Here is a 14,401-nt window from a genome sequence, read left to right as displayed (position 1 = left end):
TTTTTTTTTGGTTTTGTTTTTTTTCAGGAAATGCAAACAAGGTTATAGCTTGCAAAGCCAGAAATTTATACATTCACTCAGTTCAGTTCTTCTCAGATTGTGATAGTAAGGTGACACATCCTAAACACATGTAGATTAATTAGAGAAAATCCAGAGGGGACAAAAGTAAACAATCATACATCTAGATAGGACCTATTTATTAGGGAATAACTGACTGACTGTGTTTGGCTTAGAAAGAGGAGTTAGGGTATGAGTGTTGTGAGTGATTTTCAGGCATGTAAAAGAGGTAGCTAAGTAGCAGGATATTACCTTTGCTTCCTGTCTGTTGCAGTTAGGAAAGCATAACAGATTTGCATCAAGGAAGATCTAGATTAGAGAGTCTAGAATACTTCACAGTGTTAAGGAGAATGAAACTGGCACCAGGTAGATGTCTGTGGAAAGTGGCATGGTTTTGATAAGGGACACCAAAGTGTAATTTACACTGTACAGAGAGAGTGCTCCCTTAGATTCACAATGTTTACAGGTATAATAAGCTGGCCTGTTTTACTTGTTTGCTGGGTTCTCATGTTTCTGTGTGATCATGGAAGGCACTGTTAGACCATGCTCATAGCTGAGTTTATAGCAAAGAATATTTATCTATTTCAGAAGATAAAAATAATAGCCAGAACACATTATTTTTTAATGGGGGAATAATGTGTGCATGCAAGGAAGAAGGTAGATCAGAACACATTTATTATACCAAAGCAGCTGGAAAAATTGGCCTATAGGTAGTCAGACACTTCACATAGTGAAACACTAGGAACACAGTGGAAACTTATTGAAACATTACGCTATCATTGATCAAGTAAATTTTATGTTGTGCAAAGAACAATGAAGGTACCTCACGTCTTGTTACACATAAAACCATAGAATGGTTTGGATTGGAAGGGACCTTAAAGATCTAACCCCCCCACCGTGGGCAGGGACACCTCCCACTAAACCAGGTTGCTCAAAGCCCCATCCAGCCTGGCCTCTAACACATCCAGTGATAGAGAATCCACAGCTTCCCTGGGCAACCTGTTCCAGTGTCTCACCACCCTCACAGTGAAGAGCTTCTTCCTTACATCTAATCTAAATCCACCTTCTTCAAAGTCTTGATCTTAGTTGTGTTATAGTATCGGAAAATAACATTAAATCTACAGAGCAGTCCATATAGTAGGTTATTTTGAATTTGTAAATGCCATGCTTCTAACTACGCTTCAGGTTTCATGAGATATGAAAAGAGAATTTGATATATTAACTAACATTTCTCCGTCATGTCAAGATGCTGACAACAGGTATGCAAGTGAATATTCAGACTTCCTTCTTTCAGGCTCCAGGCAGAGGGCAGCAGTGTACTGTGCAACTTTCCTCTGGGATCTCAAGCTCTCATGCTCTGCTGAAAAATGCCACATTAAAATGTATCAATATATTTTTATATATGTACTTAACATTTTTTAGAAAGGTAATATGGCAGATGAAAGCTAATACATGTTCTTTGTCATCTGTTAAGCTTAGTTAGTTGTTGAGTTTGCGTAACCTTTTCAGTAAAGGATGCACTATAAGACTCAAAATATTATTTTAATTTTTGATAACACTGTGTAAATCTTAATCTAGAAAAAGGTGTATGTCTATATTCATGTGTGTGTATGTATATCACATTTATGTATTCTTTAACATTACAACCAAATTACAAATAATTTAATAGCAGGATTCCATATTTATATTCTAACATAGGCTATCACTAGAAGTTCTTTCATACTTCCATCTTATTACTTTGGGAAGTCTACCTGCTTACAGGGACTTCCATTTTAGCTATACAGATTCCATTCCTTTCTAAATATTTTTTTCCTGTCTACTGGAGGAAAATCATAAATACATAGTGAATAAATGTACCCTAGACACACCTATTCTAACCACCTTTCTATTTCTGAGAAGAAACCTAACTCTATCTGGAATTTAAATTCTTGGAATATAGCTCCACATTCTAGTTATTGGTCAGTATGGGGGACAGATATTTTTAAGAGGTTTTGACTGCATATATTTATATGTCTTTGCTCTGCAAGTCTGCTTCCACAGCTCACGGTTTTCACATATTAAATCCCTTGACAAAGTTGTAGTAGTTGCCTTAACAATCCCTCTCATCCAGCCCTTTCTTTCCAGCATCTTCATGATTTTTATAAACTGAAGATCTCAATTATGTTCAGAATTCTTCAAATGCTTGAAATAAAAATTGATCCTGCAAGGCTGTTGCACAACATTAATTTAGCTGCTCTGAAACTCTGCTGTTTTAAAGCATTTTGATACACCCTCTGTGGAAAACAGACAAATGTGGTCCCAGGATATAGCAGTAAAGGAAGCAAAGAGGAGAGGAACTATTTACAAGCAATTCCACTGAACACGTATGTTAGACTTGAGCAGAGGGAGAAAGATGTGAAGAGGGCTGAGCAGGTGAGAGTGCTTTGTGCAAGCTCTAATTCATCACCTGAGAAAAACCCAGAAAGGCAGAAGTCAGGAGACCAGCTCCTGAAAGAAAAATGATTGGTTAAAAGTGAGAAAACACTTGGATGAGTTTGCAACTACAGAGCAATTTTCTTAGATCAGAGGTATGCAACAACAATTGTTCAATTTAATCTGTAATTTGAGTGCTTTTTGGTTTCTTTGGTGAGACTAAATTCTCATCATAACAAGATCCACAAATACTGCTTTCTACTATCTCACACTGTCTATGATATTCCATCCTGGTGAACGTTATGTCCTTAGGTTTTCACTCTTTCTTGTTTGGATTATAAGGCTACAGCATACCTGAAATGGTACTTGTCACAGTTAATACATGACACTGGTTTGTGCTTCTTCTATACACACTATACATAGTCTTTCTGTAGAATATGAAGTTGAATTTAAAGCTGTTGAGCACACACTCAGCCCACTGAATTTAAGACAGTTAACTGGTTGTTGTGGTTTCAGCCCATTCAGCTGGCAACAAAGCAACCACAGAGTGAGCCATTTGCTCACTCCTACCCCCCTTGGTGCGGGGAATATTACAAAAGGGTCAGGATAAGGACAGGGAGGGCTCACTCATCAATTATGGTCACAGGCAAAAGACAGACTCCACATGAATTTAATTTGAACAACAAAACCAGCACTAATTTACAATTGAATCAGAGTAGACAGTGATAAATAAAACTAGATCTTTAAAGCAACTTCCCTTCACCTCTCCCTTCTTCCCAGGCCCAGTTCTGCTTCCAGTTCTCTTCCTTAATCCCCCAGGCAGTGCAGAGGGGCAGGAAATGGGGGTTGTGGTCAGTCTGTTTCATGTTGTTCCTGCTGCCCCTTCTTCCTCAGGGGGAAAACTCCTCACAGTCCTCCCCTGCTGCAACATGGTATCCCTCCCACAAGAAACAGTCCTCCACAAACTTCCTTTAACAGCATGTGTCTCTTCCATGGGCTGTAGTCCTCCTAGTGATGGACTGCTCCAGCACAGGCTTCCTTCAGAGTCACAGCCTTCTTCAGGTGCAACACCCTGCTTCAGTGTGGGGTCCTCCACAGGCTGAAGATGGGTTTCTGATTCAGTCTTGCTCTGTAAGGATTGCAAGGGCTTAGGCTGCCATCTCACCATGGGCCAAAAGGGAATGGCTGCTACCATGTGCTTCTCACCTTTCTTCCTCCCTGACTTTGGTGTCAGCGTTGTCATCTCTCTCATGTTGCACTCTTCTCCAAAACACAAAGAACTCACAAAACAAAAGAACACAGTCAAGAAGTTTTTCTCCTCTTACATATGTTATTGCAGAGACACTGATTGACTTGATCTTGGCCAGAGGAGTGTCTGACTTGGAGCTGGGGGAGCTTCTTGAAGCTTCTTAGAGGAGCCATTCCAGTAGCTCCCTCCCCTGCTACCAAAACCCCATCAAGCACAAACCCAACACACCCTCTTTCAACATGATCTATTTGTCAATCTCTTTAAGTATTAAGAGGGAGACTCTCAATGTAACCATATAGCCTATTGTCTTTCCAACTTTTCCTCCAGTTCTTCAAATGAAACTACTCTTTCAGAAGTTTTTATATTACTTGAAAACTGAAAATTAACAGCAAATGTGTTTTAATCCAGATTCTGTGCTCTGGAGGCTACTTAGATATTTTCTTTGGCTGCAGCTATTTTTGCTGCAGGACAGCATCAGTGGTTTGTTGAAGTCCAGTTTATTCTCCAGCGGGACTCAGTGACCACATCACTGTCACAACAGTGGTCACAAGAGGTTCACAACAGAGCTGCACAGTGAAACCTTCCGTGCAACGTCCCCCCCCCGCATGAACCAGAGTGTTTTACACAGAAGTTACAGTTAGTTACATAATACTGGGAGTAGGAAGAGTATCACAATGAAGCTACACCATAAGGTTCTGTACATTGTACAGCAAATCAATAAAAATTTATGACAGAATTACATACTAAGCTTCTGTGTATCGTATGATCATTGATATACAGATCATGGAGATTTGTAATAGGGTTCACCTTTAAGCTCCCATGAAATACATGATAAATCACTAAGTTACAGCAAGGCCCATCAGGAATCTTGCTTTATGTGGGTTATTATTATTATTATTATTATTGCTGTAGTGACACGAGCACATCTGTCATTGACAGGTAAAGTTAAGGAAAATGGCAAATCACTTCGACTTTGAGGATATACATGGAACGTGGCAACCTTTCACTGACTGAAATTTGTGTTTCCTTTGGGATGCTCACAATGCTGCTTGGAAATATGGTAGCTTTGTAACACACGGGGATATATTAACAAATGATTTTTAAGTATCCAAGGACAGTGAGAAAGTCTCTTTAGTATAGGTATTATGCACATTGCTCCATCTCTGATGACCTGCTGACCCTAGCTGACAGGATGAACTAATCCTGGGGCTCTGTAGGTTTCCTTAGCAGCATGTGCATTCATTAAGAAAAAAAAAAAAAAAAAAATCGAAAGTAACTTTCCATTCTCTTTTGGGGATATTTTACCATTCCATGAAGTCTTCAACAGACACTGGCAAAAGAGTATTTGCAAGAAGCTCTATGAAAATACCAGTTTAAGACTTATTTTAGTTTTGTTTTGGTGAATAGTTTCAGGTCATATTCACTAACATTTTATTTTCCTGATATTTTCATTGAAAACTTAGAGGGGTACTCTTGGGAGTACACTGATGTTTACAGCAGTGTTTGCGCTGTAAGTCTGGTGCACTGGGGGTTGGAAGGGGAAATGGAGAATTAATTCAGATGAACAGGCATCAATAAAATCAGTAGAATGAGAAAGAAAAGCTGTTGATCTTGGGAAGGCAAAAGCAAACAGAGATCATAAGACTGCTTTGGGCAAAAGGGTTCAGCTGAATGCCTGGCACACAACGAACCAACAAAGAAAGGGGTGGGAAGGATGCACATAGAGGCAGTTTCCAAGTGGAGGCTATTTTGGAGATGGCTTACAAAGCGTTGGGTAGTTCAATATGTTGATGGAGCTCCCGCACTCACAGCATGCTTTTGAACTTAAAGCATACATCATCAACAGTGTCAAATGATGTCAGCACGTTGAAACATCAAATAGTAGTTATAGAAGCCACACAGAGACCAATCATTATTCAGTCTAATAATTGGCTTCTCTGGAGTTCCCTTAAGTGTAAATGATGAATTAATCTGTCATTTTAAAAAAGATCTGACTCTAAGCCCTCAAAGAGACACTGCAAGCTATAAACCCAGTATATGATCTTCCCTAATTCAACACAGAGCAAATATAGGCAGGCACTACAATGGCATCTGGCAGATGGCAGTTACCTGTCTGCTCAGCTGCTGCTTCATCTGAATCCTGCTAGATCTGAGAAGCCCAAAGCTTTCAGCTCTGTCCCTCAGGTGTAGTCTTGCAGCTGAAATGCTGTTTTTGTCCCCTTGCCTATGAGCCTGACTCCAGGAATGACAGTGTAGCCTGTCATTTGAAACAGGGCCCAGCCAAAGGCACTTGCAGTAGCAACTGACTGATACACTGCTTAGCTTATTTATTTCGATGCAGAAGGAAAAGGGATTAATGTATTTTTAAAATCTAGAAACCATACAGGCTTTTCTTAGAGTTGATGGTTAGCCTTCAGTACACCAAGCATTTCAGACACCAGTAACCTCTCTGTATTGTCATTTTTCTTGTTGTACCACTCAAACTCAGTGATAATCTCAGAAGTATCTATGTGGAATGACCAGGGAAATGCCAATGTCATCTTGCATAGTTTTCATTAAGACTTGAGATGCCACAAGGTATCAGTGGGTTGTTTTTACAGATATGGCTTATCTGTTCAGAGGGAAGTATACGGCTGAAAAGTCTGCACTGCCCACCTTGCTGCTTTAATAACACAGAAACAGATGTTATTACCATCTGCTTCTCCTGATAGCAGGGGAACAGGTCTTTTCATTGATCCTGAGAACAAACCATGCAGCTCATATTGCTTGTAAGATATATGCTGTCCATTTACGTACTGTGCTGTGTATCTTCAAAAAGGGCAGTATGCAAAGCAAAATCTGTTTTCTTTTGTTTTGTTGAAACTTATTGAATTATCACACAATATCTGCCTAATATTTTACCTGAAGCTACAAATCTTGGTAAAAGACAGAGGCCAGTTATTGTTCTTCTGTAGTAGCAGAGAGTGATGTGTCTCTCTGGGTGCACTCTGTGATTTGGAAACTTGTTGCTTCATAAAATCATGAGGTTGTGGAAATTACATTGAAAGAGGTATTGAAACATTGGCTTGTTTGTCCCAGGGCTACAGCTGGACTCATGACAAAGGTTTATCTAACCTTCGTCTAAAAACTTCTGGGAATAAAGATAATCCCAAAGGCAAAACCTTTTAAGATTTTCAGTCCTTCCACACATTCTCAGTGTGGCACTTCCTGGGGCTGGTCAACCGCTAGATGCAAAATTAGTTTTGGTGAGCACCAGCACCTGTATGTTTTGTGACAGAAGCTCATCTGTACACCCACAAAGGGACACAGAGAAGCAACGGCACACGGAGGGGACCCCAAAGAATATCTTGCACTGGGTCTTCCCAGGCCCATCCCAAGAACCATCAGCTCACCGTGAGCCCATCTCCACAATCCCAGAGAGGCACAATGGGACGCTCTGTGCACCTCCCAGGGCTGTATCTATAGGTGGTGTATATGTGTGCTCTATGTGCATGTTCCTACTGAGTATATGTGCTCAGCCTTGCTACTGTTGGACCTGTGGCATGGAGCTATGGCAGCCTCACCTCTCTTGGGCTGCTGGATCCAGAACAATATAATTTCCTCATATATGATAGACATAATTTCTTTTAAAAATGAGGTTAGACAAAATCTGCTTACAGAGCCATACACAGGATAAATGCCCATAAATTCAGAACATAATAAACAGAATGAAAGTCCATATAGCTTACTCCTGTCACATTATATCTCCCTTTAAGGACAAGAAATATTTAGATAATCAAATGTAAATTTAATCAGGAAATTCCAAACAGCACATATCCATGTTGACAGTCAAATCTTGCCATCGTCTTAATTTTGCCTCATTCAGTAGATGACTTTCCCAGTCTGTGCAACATTCCACCGTATGAAGATGCTTGCCCAGCAGATTTCACAGTAGAACATGCAATTTCTGCAGCCACAAAAGTTTTCCCAAAAGCTCCTACAAGATTTATTTCTTAGGTGTGAAATCTAATGGAATGATGATACAGTTTGGTGTTTTGCTGTTTTTACTGGCTTGATCACAGAGATTAAAGGAGAAGACTCATACATTTGATGGCATTCACATTTGTATCCAGCTTATTTTATCTGGTGGTTACAAGTGTACCTCCAAGAGTCTTGAAAATGGAAGAGGCTTTTATTTTAGAGATTCTTGGGTAATAGAAGAAATTAGTTTGATGTTTAACTTTGCAGCGTCTCTTGCTGACTTGCAAAACTTTCAAAACTACTACAAATATCTATCTATATATAACTATATAGCTTTTTTTAATAAGGCCAAATTATTCAAGAAAGCCTGTTTGGAACAGAACCACAAAAATATCTTTTTCTAAAGAAATGTTACAAGTGGAGATGGGAACATGAAGAAACAGGTGATTAATCAGCATAGTACCAAGACTGGAAAAAATTCTAAGATGTAATTGCCACCTACTAAGATAGAAAAGAGTTTCAGGATTGTTTTTACTCTCATTGATTTCCTTATGTTTTGCTGGATCCTGGTTTTGGAAAGAAGAAAAATAAGTATTTTCTTAGTTTTCTCTCTGTGAATCACCATGTCACAAACATGCTTTTTTTTTTTTCTCCATGCAAGCATGTAACTTTTTAATATTTACGTGTTCCCTTATACTAATCAAATCAGAGTGATTAATTTTCATGATTATCATTAATTATACTGTTAAAAGTTATGTAAAATTAAGAGGTTTTTAAATAGACTCTTTTCATCATACTTGCTTGTCAATTTTTCTTTTAAGAGCCATTCTGTTAACTGAATGCATAAAAATTGACTACTTTTTTTTATCGTTGTTCAGGATTTTGGATGATTTACTGCCTAGGTATTCGTCTCTGCAGCATGTAGGAAGAGATATAATTTTTTCTGACACAAATGATTTTGTTTTAGAAAAAAAAAAGTTCCTTTCACCTATTTTAGTGTAGACACCAGTTATGTGTATTTTATTCTAAAACCTGTTCAAACAGACACTATGATTAAGAATTTAAATGTGGAAACTTCAGAAAAAAAAATAAGATTCTTACAGAAAACAAATCTCACTTCCAGTGAGGTGTATGGAATCTTATTTATTTTAATGAAATAAACCCAAATAATCACAGCATTCAGTTCCTTGGTATCTTTAACCTATTTAAACTCTAGGCCATTGCCTCATAAGATTTTATATTTTTAAAGAGAGAAGTGGGGAAAAAACCCACAACATTGTGCTCTTTCAAAATCAATATGTTGCTTTGCTGAGTAAATAATAACAATGAAAGCAATTATTAGCTTTAAGAAGATTTTTTTTCCTAGCTCATGTAATGCTTCAAACATGATTCCTGACTGTAGGCTACGATCTCAGTTTTTTGCATATCAGACTTTACACTGTGAAAAACCTCTCTGATCTGTGTAAGGGTACTTTCAATTTCAATTTTCCTTGAATGCATTCATTTTACATAATACTATCCAACACTGGAAGACTCCTTAGTATTTGTAGACTTGTCCTTTGTTTTACTTATCCTCACTTTACATTAGTGTAAATCCACCTACTCAAGTAGAGCTGCTCTGTACTTACACCAGGGTGATAGAATTTAACCCAACAGCCTCTAATTTCATCTTCATGGACAGTCTACTTACTTGTTTCCTTCTAGAGAGCAAACTGAAGATATACAATCAGATCTTCAGATGAGTCTTCTGCAGGGGATGGCTTTTGAACCTTGGTGGTACAGACTCTTGACGGTATGCTGTCATACCATTAAGGGGTAGCTCTGGGTCTCCTGAAACAGCACTGAACAAACACAGCTGTAGTCTTACAAAGTGCTACTGACACAGTGATTTTGTCAGAGGGGTGATGAGGAGTGATTTTTGTGCTCACTGACAGAGCAGATTACATTTTCCCTGTTAGAAGGTAAGTGAACATGAGTCATGGCTCGTATATATGTTTGTGTTTGCAAGAATTAGCAGGACAGGAGTCCTTGTTCCCTGATCATCCATATTGTGGTTTAGACCCAGCTAGGAACTGAGCACCATGTGGCCACTCGCTCACCCCCACCTCCCTGTGGTGTGGTGGGATGAAGAACAGTGAGAAAAAGGTAAAACCCCATGGGCTGAAATAAGGAGAATTTAATAGGACAATGCAAGAGGAGAAGAAATAACAGTAATAAGAGTAATAGTAATGATACAATATGAAAAGTGGGTGACACAAAATGCATTGAGCACCTAGACCTTTACTGATGGTGTCACAGAGCTGTGCACCTTGCCTGGCCCGCCCTCTGCCCTCATAGGATGTCAGTGCGATATCAAATATCTCGTCAGCTGGTTCAGTTGCCTATCCTGGTTGTGGCCACCTTGCAGCTTCTGGTGAAAATTAACACTATTGTAGCTGAACCCAGGAAAATCCATAATGGGAAAAGGTTAAAAAGGTTAAAATTTAGTCCCTCTCTGGCAAGAAATCCTTGGCTTTTATCCCACAGAAACTGAGATGAAGCAGGATCAGAGGAAGCTTGTGTAATGAACATACATCCCAATAAAGTATAACACAAGACGTGGTGTAGGCACCAGTGCCTGGAAGATGTCTTGCAATGACTAGTTTAGACATAGCTCTGAAGATCATGTCTATGCCTTGGGTACGTGGCCGGCTGTTACTTCACCAGCATAACAACCTGTCTTGGAAAAAGGGTGGAATCAGATATGCAAGATTCTCCACATAATTTGCAACTCAGAATGGTTCCAGTATAATATTTCACCTTCCATATCATACTGAAACTTAAAAAGTCTCTTTTCCTTTATGCCCTTCCTCACTGCCGAATGGTTTCCTGTTATATGCAAGGGGTTCATTGTGCTAGCTCCCCTCTTTCAGCATATTTTGCATGCAGGGACCCCGTGTCTGATCACCTTTTGTCAGACTGTTCTTGCCAACTCACAGTTACTGCCCTCTTGGGATGGTCTGGGCTCCCGTAGTGACTTGTGTCTTCCCCAGCTGCAGTCTGACTCAGTGAGAAAGAGAGGGCTTCTGTCTTCTGCTGTACCCTAGATATATGGGGCACTGTCTGAAGTCTACGTATTGCCTCACTGACTGCAGCACTCCCGAGCGTGTAACTTATTTCACCTGTTTGCCCGGGCACTTGGTACTGCTCTGCATGACTCATCACTTGCATGGTGAGACTGCCTACAGCAGTAGTCTGCAAATCAGGAATTACAGCAGGAAGCAGAGTGATAGGAGGAGATGTGTAGTTATCTGTTATAAGAAATGCAGTTGTTTATTACTGTATTTGTGGCTGCATGTCTGGAGGCGAGCAAGAAGAGAAGCTGCAAACATAAACAATTTGGGAATGAAGCCCATGGTCTCTAGTAATGACTAAATACTAATAGGCAAGGTACAGTAGAGGTAGCACTTGGAGAATGAAATATATGGCCTACAATCTATGCAGCTATTTATATAATTTAAAAAGGTGGGGGTGAAACGGTATCCCTTCACCAATATAATGAATAGTGATCTAAAGGTCTGAGAAATAAATGTCAAAAACGTTTCAGCCAAAGAACAGAAGCTATTCACCTCTCTGCAAGTTTCCTAGTGTGAGTTTTCATAAACAGCAAAGGTAAAATTTCTCTATATGGACACATTGTAGTTTGAGATGCATTGCAAACTGTTAAGTAGCAGTGTTTCATTAAATCAAATAAATGTGTAATCAGTACCTATGCATTATTTACAGCTATTTCATGTTATCAACAAGTGGATTCAGGATTTGTAGATGCTTTTACATTTTTTTTTTTTTTTCCCTAATCAAGAAAAAATAGTCTAAGGGGTTCATTCCTGATTTTCAAAGAGTTGTCAGGGTGCAACTATGTTAGTTACAATTCAATTAAGTGGCAGTCTATGCAGAATAAATTACTGTTAGATTTTTCAAATTAAATAAAATTTACAAATGTTAAAAAATACTGATTTAGGGAGAGGTCCATGCTAAAATCTTTTTACGATATGGTGATAGTAGCTGCAGGTATAAAAGTAGCTGTGAGAGTATGAAGTCTGGGAGGAGAATTATCTTTGTTAGATAAACTTTTGTACTAAAAATAATGATGCATTTTTGAAGAGAAAACTTGCCTGGTTTTGTAAGCTGCATCAGCTGGTCTAAAACAACTTACAGTATCACCTAAAAAAACCTTACAGTACTTAGCAGTACAGTTTTCTGTAATAGTTGTACTTGTAAATCTTAATGTAAACACAACTATACCAGTGGAAAAAAAAAAAAAGAATTTTTGGTAGTTCATTGTAGTTTGTTGGAGTGAAGTCAGACATGTTACACTGCCAAAAGATGTGTCTAACTTAGAAACCTCACTCCTTACAGCTGTACAATAGATCTTTTTTAATGCCAGATAAGCCTATGATCTTTCATCTCCCTTCACTTTTCTTTCCCTTTCTCAAGACTATACTGGTTTATTTAGATTTCAGTGGTTCTCAATGCAGTTACACTGCCAAGAATTTTACAGCACTAGTCCTCTGGTGAAATCACAATACATCAAGAAGTTGATGGTTTCTCAAACAAACTTTTTCTCCACCACAAGCCTTTCTGTGGAAAATCTAAAGTAAATTAGTTAAAATACTTCAGCAGATCAATGCTGTGGCAGTGCACAGAGTTTCAGCTATAGAGGGATTTACAGATCAGAACAAAAAATCAAACATTGTGGAGAGTCCTTGAAAGAGAAAGACTTTTTTCTCACTCCAGTAAACAAGTTGGCAGCTACATTCAGCACAACTTTAAATGTCTCGAAGACTTTCAAAAATAGCTCATGTGGTAAACACCTCATTAGTTCATTTGGGAGACCCCAGATATGCATAAACTTGTGCAACGTGTGACGATAACAAAGAAATGGTGCAACAACTCCAACAACACTGTAGCTCCACATCCTTTAGTCTGATAAAGATCTTGTTAAGAAATCATAGAATGGTTTGGATTGGAAGTGACCTTAAAGACCATCTAGTTCCAACCCCACTTATGTGGACAAGGACACCTCCCACTAGACCAGGTTGCTCAGGGATCCATTCAATCTGGTCTTGAACACCCTCAGTGATGGAGCATCCACAACTTTCCCTGAGTGAGTGTACTTGCTTGGAAGGGTATAGAGGCACCTTATATGAAAACTCATTGAACTCTTGCTTTTGTGAGGGGATGTGACAACTAGTTTCAATCGCTTTCGCACATTAATGAGAAAAGTGATTTTTCCCCTCAGGGTGTTAAAAGATCCCTTACCTTCACCAAAGGCTTCCCCTCTCACCTCATGCTTGGCCTTTGGCCATACCTTGAGCCCATAATGAGGGCTGCACCATGCTGCCTGACCTCTCTGTGCTCTGGACCTGGGAACCCACTTGCAGGTTTTCTTCCTTGCACAAGGTTTTGCAGGAGTAGTTTCAAGACGCAAGTTTTTTCAAATAACAGTTTCAAGATGGAACACTGCTAGCAGCTAACAGACATATCTAAAGATATTCCTCTCCTGTTGTTTTTTATTTTGTCTAAGTAGGTAGAATATGTCAAACTGATGAAAAAGGATGCCATATTAAATTGTTTAAGAAGAGTAAAAGAAGAAAAAAATATTATATCTGTATTATTGGCATAGTCATGATATTTATGCAGGACTCTATATAGGGGAGACAAGCAGTATCTCTGTAAATAAAATATTCATGACCATATACTAGTAATACAGTAAAAGGGAGGAAAAAAAAAGGAAAATAATACTTTGGGGGTGAAGATTTAATTTGTTCCAAAATATAAACAAGTCCGGTTTAGCTCCAGAGAAAAACTTGCATGACTTTAAAATGTCCTGGTTTTGTCCAATAATATCAGTTCCTTAATAAAATATCCTCTCTACAATTTTCTCTACAAATCCACATCACTATTATTTGTAAAGCCCTATCTTTTGCACAGGGCAAGAAGAGGAAAACAGAAATATTCTGAAATAATGCAGCCAATTGTGCTACTGCTTGGATCCACTTATAAACAGCGTAACTACATTTAGGGTGGAAAGGGAAGGTCTTTATATTACATTCAAATACACATGGAAAAGCACTAAGCAGCTCTCCCATGGAAAGCAGTATGCTCCTTTGCATCCACTAGATAGAGCTAAGGGACTTTATGCATCCGTGGAAAGTTCTTGGCGTGGCACACGTTTCTTCTGCCAGGAGACCTGGTGCTCCTGTGTACCAGTCTGGAAATATAAACAAACGTTTTCAGAACAGAGTAGGTTTCTGTGTTTGAAAGCTAATTTTATGTAATCTGTTGATTTCATGTTGTGGACAGTGAAATAGAAACGAGTATTTTCCTTTTTAAGTTTTTATATTTGTAGGACATGGTCTTGAATATTATTATGCATTATATTTTTTTATGTTAATGGGAGTATTTCAGCTTCAAATCTTACATCAGGCACAATGTTTTGGCTTATCTGACAAAATGACTGGGAAAACAGGTAATTTAACAATTGAAAAACGTATCTTTTGAAATGTAATGTCTCATTATCAAACCGTATTACCTTGCCAGTGACCTTATATTTAAAAAAAAAATGTGAAACAAGATTATTTTCTGAGATTTTATATTTTAATAAAATGTTAATTTTGGATCTTATAAGAGTGTGTGTTTGGTTTTGTTTTTCCCTTGTCAGTTTTCTTGCTTTCCTTAAGG

This window comes from Merops nubicus, unplaced genomic scaffold (assembly GCF_000691845.1).
Source record: "Merops nubicus isolate BGI_N331 unplaced genomic scaffold, ASM69184v1 scaffold5523, whole genome shotgun sequence".
NCBI lineage: Eukaryota > Metazoa > Chordata > Aves > Coraciiformes > Meropidae > Merops > Merops nubicus.
Note: the sequence above shows the minus strand (reverse complement) of the source record.